The sequence below is a fragment of the Macaca thibetana genome, chromosome 7, assembly GCF_024542745.1.
Source record: "Macaca thibetana thibetana isolate TM-01 chromosome 7, ASM2454274v1, whole genome shotgun sequence".
Classification (NCBI taxonomy): Eukaryota; Metazoa; Chordata; class Mammalia; order Primates; family Cercopithecidae; genus Macaca; species Macaca thibetana.
Window position 1 is genome coordinate 72359676 of NC_065584.1, and position 14466 is coordinate 72374141.

General features: G+C 41.8%; 1 protein-coding gene and 1 pseudogene across 1 annotated transcript in view; one reads left to right on the top strand and one right to left on the bottom strand.

Moving 5' to 3' along the window:
• Positions 1 to 14466, top strand: part of NFKBIA (NFKB inhibitor alpha) — a 327260-nt gene that overhangs the window by 296190 nt on the left and 16604 nt on the right. The gene's annotated exons all lie outside the window — the stretch shown is intronic.
• LOC126959175 (dnaJ homolog subfamily C member 8-like) lies at positions 1033 to 1965 on the bottom strand (annotated as a pseudogene).

The following is a 14466-nucleotide window of genomic DNA, read 5'->3' on the forward strand; positions in this document are numbered from 1 at the left end:
GCAGGAACAGAAAACCAAATATAGCATGTTCTCACTTATAAGTGGGAGTTAAACATTAGGAACTCATGGAAATGAAGATGGAAACAATAGATATGGGGACTACTAGACCAGCAGGAGGGAATGGGGCAAGAATTGAAAAACTACCTACTGGCTACTATACTCACTATCCAGGGTGACAAGATCATTTGTACTCCACACCTCAACATCAAGCAATGTATGCATGTAACAAACCTGCACATGCACTCCCTGAATCTAAAATAAAAGCTGAAATTATTTAAAAACAACAAAAAGTAAAGCTTCTCTATGATAATAGTTACCACTTTTTTGGGGGGTGGTTATAAAAATTTATTATACGTAAAGAATATTACCACTAACAAATACAGACAGGCTAGGACACCGTGGTACTGGGTGGAAGACGGCTAGCTCTTTGGAAAGTGAAAGGTTTGGGTGGCGGGGGCCTCATGCCATGCTGATTGGTCAGTAGACGGAGGCACATGCCGAACACCACAGAGCATCAGGGCATCAGGTGCCTGCTCTGTGTGCCCACAGGTGTTCCCTGTCTTATCTGGGCCTTCGAAGGGAGCACACCCAGAAGCGAGCAACTGAAGCCAAGGGGCTTCCAAAATGCCCCTTCCAGGCCTGTCTCTGAAGTCACAGCAACACCATTTTAAGCAATATGTTTAATTGGATGATTTCCACAAACTATTCACGAAGTTTCTAACCAGCACAATTCAGTGAAGTACAAAACGTTGAGTTACAGGCTGTGGGAAGAGAAGGCAGCACCAATGGTGGCACCTTCCAATCCTGGTTGTTCTAGGGGCAGGGAGAGGGGAAGGTCTTCTTTTAAACCAATCCCCTCATTTCAATGTACAAAAGAATTACTCCAATCGATATTAAATTGTATTGAAAACGAAATGGACTAAAAAGCAAATACTACTCTATGTAGAGGTGGCAGGGGAAGAAAGAATGAGTCCTTCAAAGCAGGAAGGGAGATAGCAGGGGGAAGGTTCTGCGCCTGGGACCCCCGGGTACTCACTCACGCTGCTCCATTTTTCCTTTCGGTGGTCTTAGGAAGGTGCGATTTTTCTTCTCTTTCTTCCCCTTTGTATTGGCTTGGAAGTTTCGCCAGCTGTCCACACCACCATCTCGACTTTCCTCAAAGTTCTTCTGCCACTCTCTTTCTCGTTTGGCTTTTTCTTGAGCTTCAATCTCTTCTTCCCTTTGTCGTTTCCTTCATGCATCTCTTTGGCTTCTCTCTCTTTGCTTTTAATTTCCAGCTGAGCAAAGAGTTTCATTGTCTGTTTATATACAGCTTGTTTGAACAGCTCAGGATCACCCTCCTCTACAATCGTAGGTTTTCCTTCCTTCTTTAATTGTTTTTCTCGCTCTTTCACAGTGTGTTCCACGTATTCTTTTCCTGCCTGAATTACATCCAGGGCCCTCTTCTTTTGCTCCTGATCCGGTAGCAACTTGTAAGCTTTGTCCACAGCTTCAAAAGCCTTTTGTGCTCTGTCAGCATCATCTTGATTTTTGTCAGCATGCACCAAGATGGATAACTGCCGAAACCTCTTTTTTATTTCTTCTTTTTTATTTCACCAAGATGGATAACTGCCGAAACCTCTTTTTTATTTCTTCATCTGTAACTTCAGGATCTATCTGAAGAACCTCAAATGGGTTCAAATTGAAGTAAGAGGAACTAGGACTAGTCAGTCTTTCCGTCTGATTTTTGGATGTTAGAACCAAGTCTTCCTTCTCTATTTGTTTCACCTGAAGATAATGCCAGGGAGAACAAGCCCCAGGCAGTCCCAGGAAAACATCCTTGGTGTGACTGTTAGAATTGGAATGCTAGTTGGAATGAATATCCTCTATGCTATATGCTGTCTTTATTCCTCACTAGAAGGTCATAAATGCTTCCTCCGTGCTGCCTCCGCTGCCCAAAGTCCCTCTCTCTCCTGAAGCCGCCATTTCCCCACCACTTTTTTAAAAAGTTAAAATCTATAGACAGAAATTATATTTAAGAGTGTAAATTGGCCGGGCGCAGTGGCTTACGCCTGTAATCCCAGCACTTTGGGAGGCCGAGGTGGGCGAATTACAAGGTCAGGAGATCCAGACCATCCTGGCTAACACACCCGTCTCTACTAAAAATAGAAAAAAATTAGCCGGGCGAGGTGGCGGGCGCCTGTAGTCCCAGCTACTCGGTAGGCTGAGGCAGAAGAATGGCGTGAGCCCGGGAGGCGGAGCTGCAGTGAGCTGAGATTGCACCACTGCACTCCAGCTTGGGCAACAGAGTGAGACTTCATCTTAAAAAAATAATAATAAAATAAAATAAAATGTTTCAAGCGCTGCCTGTATGGACAGATAAGATGTTACTTCAGCTTAATAAATTAATATTCAATGTATTAAAGTAACAAAAACATTACTGAAGTTTTTTTTAAAAAAAAGAGTGTAGGCCGGGCGCGGTGGCTCAAGCCTGTAGTCCCAGCACTTTGGGAGGCCGAGACGGGCGGATCACGAGGTCAGGAGATCGAAACCATCCTGGCTAACATGGTGAAACCCCGTCTCTACTAAAAAATACAAAAAAATAGCCGGGCGAGGTGGCGGGCGCCTGTAGTCCCAGCTACTCCGGAGGCTGAGGCAGGAGAATGGCATAAACCCCGGAGGCGGAGCTTGCAGTGAGCTGAGATCCGGCCACTGCACTCCAGCCTGGGTGACAGAGCGAGACTCCGTCTCAAAAAAAAAAAAAAAAAAAAAAAAGAGTGTAAATTAGCACAATCACTTTAAAGACAATTTGTCTAAATCTCATAAATGTGTAAATACACATATCCTATAACCCAGCAATTTTGTAAAATTATAGCAAGAACAGTAATTCTCAAACTTTAGTGTGCATCAGAATCACTGAAGAACTTATTAAAAGAGTTTGGTAGGCCCCACCCCACCCCACCCCACCCCACCCCACCCCAGTTTCTGATTTTGTAAGCCTGGGTTAAAGCTCAAGAATTTACATTTCTAACTTCCAGGTCATACTGATGCTGCTGGTTCATGCACCACACTTTGAGTATCACTGCCCTGAAGAAACCATCATATATGTGCCTAAGGGGACACATACAAAAAATGTTCACCATAGTATTGTCTATCACTGGTAAGGAAATGGATGAATAAATGTAGAATATAGCAATGAAGTTATGTGAATGAACAACATGAATCCATATGAGTAAATCTCAAATCATAATCTTGAGTGGAAAAGTAATTTGCAAAAGGATACATTTAAGAGGCCATTTATCTAAGATTTAATAATAGTATTAATATCCATTATATACAGATACATTCATATGTACCAAAAGTATGAAAAGCTAGGAAAAATACATATTGGCAAAGGAGTAAGGGAATTGAGATTGCAAAGAGCTTCAAAAGGGGCTTCCATTGTATCTATAATACTGTGTTTTATTAAAACTGACCTAAAGCTCACCCCTTTCCAATGCCCTGCCTTACCCTCCTACCCTGGAAAAGAGAGTTAGTAGAAACATGAGATCGTCCATCCTGTCTAGAGAAAGGCTGCAGAGGATGGTAGAATGGGAACATCCCTCTCTGCACACAAATAATGCAGGAATGAGGATGATCTATTTCACTATTTTTTTTTCCCGATCTTCCAAGAAAACTTGAACATTATTATCTGCCTATATTGACAAAAGAAAACAAAAAGGATAAGGATAGTGTTTTGTTTTTGTTTTATTTTGCTTTGTTTGGGACAGGGTCTTTCTCTGTTGCCCAGGCTGGAGTGAAGTGGCATGACCATGGTTCACTGCAGCCACAGTGCCTTTCTTTAGAGAATGGATACATTTTGTCATCATAGTGCATGAGAGGCACAGTAGGAGTCACAAAATCATCAAGAATAACAATACTGACATTTGCATAGTACCCCATTTTCAAGCTGTTTTTCTGTAGAACACAGAAAGACACAGTTATATAAAGTAAAAGAAATGCAACATACCCTGATAATGACTTGGTCCCTGACCCCCAAAAACAAAAATTTCCTTCTTCCTATGAATGTATATAACAAATTGTCTTGAAATTGACTGTGCTAATTTATACTCCTAAGTATCATTTCAAAGTCTTGGCCGGGCACATTGGCTCAAGCCTATAATCCCCACACTTTGGGAGGCCAGGGCGGGCGGATCACCTGAGGTCAGGAGTTTGAGACCAGCTTGGCCAACACAATGAAACCCCGTCTCTACTAAAAATACAAAATTAGCTGGGCATGGTGGCACATGCCTATAATCCCACCTACTCACCCAGGAGGTTGAGGCAGGAGAATCACTTGAACCCGGGAGGCAGAGGTTGCAGTGATTGCGCCATTATGCTCCAGCCTGGGCAACATGAGCAAAACTCCATCTCAAAAAGAAAAAGCACCAAAGTCTACAGCTTAACTTTTTTTTTAGGTAACTGTTGTCATAGAGAAACTTTGCATCTTAATATATTTTAATATTTGTCCTTACATTTTGTACATTTGGTCTTGTTTATGCTCAGACGTCATAATTTCCTATGTTGTCTTCCAACAACTTCCTGTGAACCAAGTCTTGGCTCAATTCTTATCTTCCTATGATCTCAGCTCCCCAGAAACTTCTAAAACTATCACCTCCACACGGAGGCCTTCCTGACTATATAGTCCAAAATAGCATCTCCAATCTCTCTCCAGTTCCTTTCCCTACTTGATATTTGTACATAGTATTTATCACTATCTGACGTTATCTTATATATTACCTTGTTTACTGTCTTTCACTTTATCTAGAATATAAGCTTCATAACACACAGACTTGTTCCTGGGCGTGTCTAGGCTCAACAACAATGCATGGCCACTAGTAGGGGCCCAATAAATATTTGCTAGATGAATGAATGAATCTGCCTTTCTCTCTCTGTTCATCTTTCTTCCTATTAATATTCTCTCCACTAATTGTGTACATCCTTCAGCGGCTGGTGCACTGCCAGTGTACCAAGGTATTTCAGTCTTTTGTTTTTAGCTCAATCCCACATTTCCACTGTATAAAAGGCTGCCCTTAAGTCTCACATTTTCCATTAACAGCATTTTATTTTCTACAAAGTAAAACACTCAAAATTGGGTTCCCTTTGCTACTAACTCTTACCACGTATTCTCCCCAAATGTTTCAGCCTTTTGTCACTGTTTATCATTCTTAATATATCTCAGAGTAACCCACCTTAAATCTGAAGTAAGCATTGCCATTTACAAAGTATTTTAACACCGATGATCTTAACTCCTCAAACCTTACAAAACTGGGCTTTTATCTAAAGAAATGAAGCTTATGGGCTGGGCGCAGTGGCTCAGGCCTGTAATTTCAGCACTTTGGGAGCCGAGGTGGGTGGATCACCAGGTCAGGAGTTCAAGACGAGCCTGACCAAGATGGTGAAACCACGTCTCTACTAAAAATACAAAAAAATTAGACAGGCATGGTGGCGGACTCCTGTAATCCCAGCTACTCAGGAGGCTGAGGCAGAGAATTGCTTGAACCTGGGAGGCGGAGGTAGCAGAGAGCTGAGATGGCACCACGGCACGCCAGCCTGGGCAACAGAGCAAGACTCCGTCTCAGAAAAGAAAAGAAAAGAGCTTATGTTCACACAAAAACCTGTACATGAATATTTATAGCAGTTTCATTTGTAAGAGCCCAAAACTGTAAACAACTATTCTTCAACAGTTGAATGGATAAATTGGTACCCCCATATAATGGTGCACTACTCATTAATAAGAAGGAAAAAACTATTAACACATATAGCAATGTGGATAGATTTCAAAGGCATTACACTGAGTGAAAAAAGCCAATCTCAAAAGTTGAAATATTATATAATTCCATTTATGTAACATTCTCAAAATGACAAAATTATAATGATGGCAAATGGATCAGTCAGTGTCAGGGCTTAGGGACAGGGGACAGTGTGACTATGAGGGATAATACAAGGAGTTTATTTGTGATGATAGCACAATTCTGTATCCTGATCATGGTAGTGGTTACACAACCCTATATATGAGACAGAATTTCATAGAACTTGTATACTGAAAAAAAGTTGTGTAAGAACTGTGAAATCTGAATAAGATCTGTAGTTATGATTAACATTGTACCAGCATCATTTTGCTGGTTTTGATAATATTAGCACTGAAGAAAGATGGGTGAAGGATATAGGGAACTCTCTATACTATTTTGCAACTTCTTATGAACATAAATTTTTTCAAAATAAAAAGTTTAAATGATGTATAATTATAGGAATTATATATAAAATATGAAAACTGACACTTTTAATTAGAACTATCAACTAAAAAATTTACATTGAGGTGATTCTCAATTGCAAACACTAGCACTATTTTTTTTTTTTTTTTTTTTTTTTTTTTTTTTTGAGACAGAGTCTCACTCTGTTTCCCAGGCTGAAATGCAGTGGCACAGTCTCGTCTCACTGCTGCCTCAGCCTTCCAGCTTCAAGCAATTCTCCTGTCTCAGCCTCCTGAGTAGCTGGGAATATAGGTGCCCTCCACAACACCCAGCTAATTTTTGTGTTTTTAGTACAGACAGGGTTTCGCCATGTTGGCCAGACTGGTCTTGAACTCCTGGCCTCAAGTGATCCTCCCACCTCGGCTTCCCAAAGTGATGGGATTACAGATGTGAGCCACCACGCTTGGCCTAGCACCATGTTTAATACTGTGTAGTTCTGCATATTCTGACCCATTCCAAAAACTTAATAAAAGAGTGACACCCTAAATTGGTACCCAATAGTCATGATTAATAAGAAGCAAATTTAATTTTACTAACCTAGAGCCAAAGTTGCCAATCAAAGTTTTAAGAATAATTGCTTACACTGAGATAGTCTGTTTTCACTTCTGTAAGCCAAGGTCTGTCATCAACTGTGCAGGAACCACCAAAAATGCAATGTGATTACAGAGGCATGGGTTTAATCGAATGTGCTAAATAAAACCTTGTTATATGCAAAAATCTAATGTAATTTTAATCTGTAATCCTTCACTTGTGAATTTTGTCTGAATTATGTATATATGGTACACATAATTTTATAAATAAACACCTACTTATTAAACAACAACAAAAAACCACCATTAACCTTGTGGCAGTCATAGTGATAGCAAGTGGCAGCGGCAACAGCAGTGCACATGTGTTAGGGTTCTCCAAAGGCACTGTGGTAAGGGTTCACATCGATTCATTTCCTCCTCACAACAGCCATCTGAGGAAGTATCAGCCCTTTATACAGATAAAAGTATTGAGACACAGAGAGGTTAAGTAACTTATCTAAGTTACAGAGGTACTAACAGTAACTGGCAGAGCAGGGAATTTCTGATTCCATGTCTACTGCTTTGCCCATATGTAACAGTGCCTTGATCTTTACTTGCCTCTTCACTTTCAGCTTCCCTTCTGTCAATCCATGTATAAGTTTTCCCATTGCTGCCATAACAAATTACCACAAATTTAGTGGCTTAAACAATATGAATGTATTATGTAACAATTCTGAAGGTCAGAAGTCCAAAATGAATCTCACTGGGCTGAAATCAAGGGGGCAGCAGAACTGTGCTCTTCTGGGGCTCTAGAGAAGACTCGATTTCCTGATCTTTTTCCAGCATTGCTTGGCTTGTGGCCTCATCCCTCCACCTTCAAAGCCAGCAACATCAGGCCATGTCTTTTTCACACTGCCATTTCCCTGTTTCTTTTCTGCCTTCCTCATCTGTTTATAAGTACTCTTATGGTTACACTGGACCCACCTGGATAAGACAGACTAATCTCCCTATCTCAAGGTCATCTGATTAACATCCTTAATCCTATCTGCAGCCTAAATTCCCTTTTGCCATATAACCTAACATAATCACAAATTCTAAGAATTAGGACTAAGATGTCTATCTGGGACGGGCAGTGGGGGCGGGGGACAGCATTGTTCTACCTGTCACTAGCCATAATGCTGGCATTGAAGTAAGCTTTTTATCACTCCAGATGTATTTAACCCTTGCTAAATGTTTCAAATCATATTTCTTTGCTTTTCCTATAAGTTTTATTCAAACTTTTTCATTTATATGTTTATATTCTTGCCTTATTAACAATTCAGCATGGTTTAGGAATACACACTGGAGTAAAGAAAATTATAATTTATGTTCTCACTTATAAGTATGAGCTAAACTATGAGGGCACAAAGGCACAAGAATGATGCAATGAACTTTGGGGACTTGTGGGGGAAGGCTGGGAGACCAGTGAAGGATGGAAGACTGCATATTGGGTACAGTGTACACTGCTTAGGTGACAGGTGCACTAAAATCTCAGAAATCACCACCAAAGAACTTATCCATGTAACCAAAAACCTCCTGTACCCCAAAAACTATTGAAATAAAAAAATGTAAAAAAGGAAATTATAATTTTAAAAAATCAGGCTGGCTGGCCACGGTGGCTCACGCCTGTAATTTCAGCACTTTGGGAGGCCAAGGCGCGTAGATCACGAGGCCGTGAGATCAAGACCATCCTCGCCAACATGGTGAAACCCCGTCTCTACTAAAAATACAAAAATTAGCAGAGCATGGTGGTGTGTGCCTGTAGTCCCAGCTACTCAGGAGGCTGAGGCAGGAGAATCGATTGAACCCAGGAAGCAGAGGTGGAAGTGAGTGGAGATCATGCCACTGCACTCCAGCTTGGGCGACAGAGTGAGTCTCCATCTCAAAAAACTAAATAAATAAATAAATAAATAAATAAATAATCAGGCTAATTTTGGGCCAAATCCAATATGCAAATATTTAAATTTCTATGTAGGCCAGGTGCGGTAGCTCACGCCTGTAATCCCAGCACTTTGGAAGGCCAAGGCAGATGGATCGCTTGTGTCCAGGAGTTTGAGACCAGCCTGTGCAACATAGTGAGATCCTGTCTCTATGAAAAACGCAAAAATTAGCTGGGTGTGGTTGCACACACCTGCAGTCCAAGATACTCATGAGGCTGAGATGGGAGGATTGCTTGAGCTCAGGAGGTTGAGGCTGCAATGACCTGTGATCACACCAGTGCACTCCAGCCTGGGCAACAGAAGGATACTCTGTCTCAAAAAGAAAGAAAAGGCTGGGCACGGTGGCTCACACCTATAATCCCAGCACTTTGGGAGGCCAAGGCGGGTGGATCACGAGGTCAGGAGACGGAGACCATCCTGGCCAACATGGTGAAACCCCGTCTCTACTAAAAATACAAAAATTAGCCAGGTGTGGTGGCAGGCGCCTGGAGTCCCAGCTACTCAGTAGGCTGAGGCAGGAGAATCGCTTGAACCAGGGAGGCGGAAATTGCAGTGAGCTGAAGTCGCGCCACTGCACTCCAGTCTAGCATCGGAGCGAGATTCCCTCAAAAAAGGAAAGGAAAGGAAAAAGGAGAGGGGAGGGGAGCGGAGGAGAAAGGAAAGGAAAAAGGAAAGGAAACAAAAGGAAAGGAAACGAAAGGAAAAAGGAAAGGAAACGAAAGGAAAAAGGAAAGGAAAGGAAAGGGGAAAAATTGAAAAGAAAATAGTTGTGCCCGCGTCAAAGGAAAAATTGTCTCTGCAGTTCCACTAAGGCCCAGGAGGTGGCGGTAACACCATACAAACCGGTTCCAGCTTGATCTCTTTATTGAAAGAATCCATCTCCTTTTGTCATTGAGGTTACCGCATTTTAGTGTGACTTGATGGGCCCTGTCTGTAATTTAACAATATTGGAATCAAATTCTGATATCTAATCACATGGATATAAGCTCTATTAGATTTCAATTAGCATTCACTCTAATTTGATTATAAGGCTTCAGCCATTCAAATGGCTAATAGGGAGACATTTAGATAATTGCAGCTGTCTGGGGTTATTACATTTGCTATCATTTTCACAGAGTGATTCATGTAAAGACTGGGCCATAAAATCTGTTTGTGTTGGTGGAAACAAGGCATGATGGCTTACTGGGGTTGGCAGCACTATTAAGCATTTTGCTATTGTGGTCTGGCATTTCGGATTTTTTAAATTATGATGGCAAATATGATGGATATTTAGGATTAGTGTTTACCATTTATCTGTATTCCAAAGAAATATTCTTGATTATTCATCCACAATATTGTTTCATTTGACATTAAAAAAAAGTATTAGTCAAGTTTCCTTTTCATCTTTTTTAATTGAACTGAATTACATTTAAATTGAATGCATTAACCACACCAAAACTTACCTCCTGCACAAAAGCCTTCCCCAGTAAATGGAATCAGGATCTTTGTTCTCACCTAAGATTATTCCTAAGTGTAAACACTAGATAGAGGTGTTTGACCAAAATTGCTAGAGCCCTTGGCAAGGATGTTAAAGACTTGCTTTAAGTGTAAAAGGAACCGTTGGATTAAATGACCTTAAAGGTCACTTCTAGCTCTTACAGTCTAAGAGTTTAGAGATCAATAACAGCAAAAAGTGTCCCTGTCCCAAACAGCTGTCAGATCCTAGGAGCAGAAGCAGCTAGGATCTTGAAGTAACCCACATGTGATGTGTTATTCTAGGTGGAGCAGCAGGGCCTGCTCTAGAGACGTTGGCAAGTCACCTACAGAAAGTCACCCTCTACTCTATGTGGGCCCCCAAGAGCCAATTCAAGTCTGGAAAGAAAAAAGTCGTCAGTGAAAACTCATATGTTGTGTTGTGTTTTGTTTTTGAGATGGTATATTCCTCTGCCACCCAGGCTGGAGTGCACTGGCACTGTCTGGACTCACTGCAACCTCTACCTCCCAGGTTCAAGCAATTCTCCAGCCTCAGCCTCCTAAGTAGCTGGGATTACAGGAGAGCACCACCATGCCTGGCTAATTTTTGTATTTTTAGTAGAGACGGGGTTTCACCATGTTGGCCAGGTTGGCCTTGAACTCCTGACCTCAACTGATCCACCCGCCTTGGCCTCCCAAAGTGCTGGGATTACAGGTGTGAGCCACCACGCCCTGCCAGAGCCACTGTGTCTGGTCTGGCTTTATATCCAATATTTTATAATTTGTACCCACAGATAACTTGACAATTTGCCAATATGACTTCAAAATTTCATTCTGTTCAAGATAATAAATGTAGTCTCTGAAGGCTTAAAACAAAAATGTGAGGGAGGCTTGCATTTTTTGTAGTTGTTCTGCTAGAAAATATTTCTCACGTACCAATAGGAAAACATTAATACTCATAAATACCCCTACATCCTCAGAGGTCTAAGACATTTTATTTTAGAATATAATCTCTTAGAGTTCAGGACTGCATCTTTATAGTCCCAAGTTTTTTTTGCAGGACCTAGCTCCAGGTTCCAAGACAACATAGTCAAGCACTAGATTCAGGGGGTACATGTGCACATTTGTGACAAGGGTGTATTAAGTGATGCTGAGGTTTGGCGTATAATGGAACCTGTCACCCAGGTAGTGAGCAAAGTACCCAGGAGCTAGTTTTTCAGTCTTTTCCCCTGCTCCCTCCCTTCTCCCTTCTGTAGTCCTCATTGTCTACCGTTCCCATCTTTATGTCCATGTGACCCAGTGTTTAGTTCCCATTTATAAGTGATAACACGCAGCATTTGGTTTTCTGTTCCTGCACTAATTCACTTAGGATAATGACCTCCAGCTGCATCTGTGTTGCTGCAAGGGGCATGATTTTTTTTCCACAATTTTCTTAGACCAATGATCTATTCAGCCTAGTAATCTGCCTTTGACTGTGGCAACTATGATACTTTGAAGATTTCTATTTGTTCGAATATAAGTGTAGTAACCTTCCAGGATGACAAAAAGTCCTTTAATGTATTAATGAGGTTTTTTCCCCATTGCAGGTGGTTGTGGGTGGGCCAAGACCCAAAAGCTTGACCATAAAAAGAACCGAAGGTCTGAGCCACAGCTCACAACTCATAAGGGTGGGGTTAATTTTTCCCAGAAGTGTAGACGATGAAATTCATAATACAGAAAAAATGTGGTAGACATTGCCAGGGCAATTCACTTGGAATTTAGTGAAGCTGAAGATAGGAGTTGGGGTGTGGGTTGGGGGAGGATGGGGTAGGGCACATTTATACATAAAAGGTGGCCAAAGAAACCTATTTCCTTCCATTTATGTCTCTCCATATGGGTCTGTACTCTGTTGCTTTGGGAAAACAAGCAACTTGGCACACTGATCAGCCACTTTGTGGAGGGAACTTCTATACCCTTTAGGGTTGGGAGCTCCTGGGGCCCACTCAAGGCTGGGACCTAAAGTTCCCTCAAAAGTATGTTTTAAAGCAAGAGAAATAGAGTGATATTTTCTAGGGGAATTTACTAAATATTGTCAAAGCAGTTCCTAAGGTCCCAGCATTGATCTGGTGTTCTGTTACCTCTGATTTCATTTCCTATTACTCCTGTGAGTCACACGACTTTCCCCACACTGACTCCCTGCTGCTGTCCCTGAGGGTGTGTCCTTCTCCAGGCCTCTGCACTCACTGAAGACCACCTGGCCCCTCCTTCCTGGACAGCTACATAGCTCATGCTCTTCATTCAGGTCTTCACTTCAGCCAGGCATGGTGGCTCACACTTGTACGCCCAGCACTTTGGGAGGCCAAGGCGGGTGGATTGTCTGAGCCCAGAAGTTCAAGACCAGCCTGGGCACCGTGGTGAGACACCGTCTCTAGTAAATATACAAAAAAAAAAAAATTAGCTGGGCGTGCAGGTGCATGCCTGTAACAGTCTCAGCTACTTGGGAAGCTGAGGTAGGAGGATCGCTTGAGCCCAAGAGGTCAAGGCTGCAGTGAGCCGAGATCACCTAATTGCACTCTAGCCTGGGCAACATAGTGAGGCCTTGTCTCAAAAAAAAAAAAGTATTTACTTCATGGTTGCCTTCTTGTCTATTCTGGTCCCCCTACCTAAAATGTCAACATCCTCTCCTTTCCTACATTTCTATACTTTTTCTTGATTTCTTTTTTCCTCCTTAGCACTCTAACATATTATATTCTTTTATTTTGTGTTATTTGTATCTCCCGCACAAGGTAAACTCTCTGAGGACAGAGGTTTTTTTGTTCCTTTTTTTTTTTTTTTTTTTTTTTTTTTGGAGACAAAGTCTTACTCTGTCGCCCAGGCTGGAGTGCAGTGGTGCGATCTCGGCTCACTGCAGCCTCAACCTCTTAGGCTCAGGTGATTCTTACGCCTCAGCCTCCCAAGTAGCTGGGACTATAGGTGCACGCCACCACACCTGGCTAATTTTTGTATTATTTATATTTTTATTTTGAGATGGGTTTTTGCCATGTTGCCCAGGCTGGTCTCAGATTCCTGGGCTCAAGCAATCCTCCTGCCTTGGCCTCCCAAAATGTTGGAAGTAGGAATTACAGGTGTGAGCCACTGCATCTGGCCTCTGAGGGCAAAGTATTTTACTATATCTTTAATGCCCAGAACAGTGTCTATCTAGAACAGCTTGAGTTTTTTGAATGAATAAAGTTCAAGGAGACTGTTTGCATGAAGAAAATATTCTTTTTAAGCAAACTAATAATATAAGGAGGGTTTCTGAGAAAATGATTAAGCAACCTGAAAGACAACTGGCTTCTAGAATCCTTGAGTACTTTAAGTGTTAGAGATAAAGAGGCTTATACAGAGCAGTGGTCCTCAATGTGGTCCTGGGCCAGAAGCAATAGGTAACCTGCAACTGGTAAGAAATGCATTCTCAGGCCCCAACCCAGATTTACTGAATAAAAATCTCTGGGGTGGGGCCCAGCAAGCTGTGGGTTAACAAACCCTCCAGGTGACTCTAATACAAGCCAAAGCCTGAGAACCAACCACTGATATAGAGGAAGGAGCACCAGGCTCATTGTCTAGAGATCTGGGTTTTAGTCCAATTTGTTTAATTGTGTGACCTTGAACACATCACTTAACTTCATCAACTTCTATCTGTCTACTGATAAAATGAAAGAGATGCCATGGTTTTCATTATGTGCTTTTAATGAAATAATTGTAAATCTTTGAATCACAGCCCTGAAGGAGCCCTTTAGTTAGCCTTGTAATTGTGTATTTAAAAGTAATTAAATATCATATCTTTTATTTATTTATTTATTTATTTATTTTGAGACGGAGTCTCGCTCTGTCGCCTGGGCTGCAGTGCAGTGGCGCGATCTCGGCTCACTGCAAGCTCCGCCTCCTGGGTTCACACCATTCTCCTGCCTCAGCCTCCTGAGTAGCTGGGACTACAGGCACCCGCCGCCACACCCAGCTAATTTTTTTTGTATTTTAGTAGAGACAGGGTTTCACCGTGTTAGCCAGGATGGTCTCCATCTCCTGACCTCGTGATTCACCCGTCTCAGCCTCCCAAAGTGCTGGGATTACAGGTGTTAGCCACCACGGCCAGCCAACTATCATATCTTAAATAAACCTTTCTTTTCTTTCAGTCTGGCCTTTTTCTTCTCAAGTTAGCCTGAATTCATGAGCTTTAGCATATCTGTGTAGTTTCCTATAGACCCACAATCTTGCCATACTTAACACTTCGTTTAC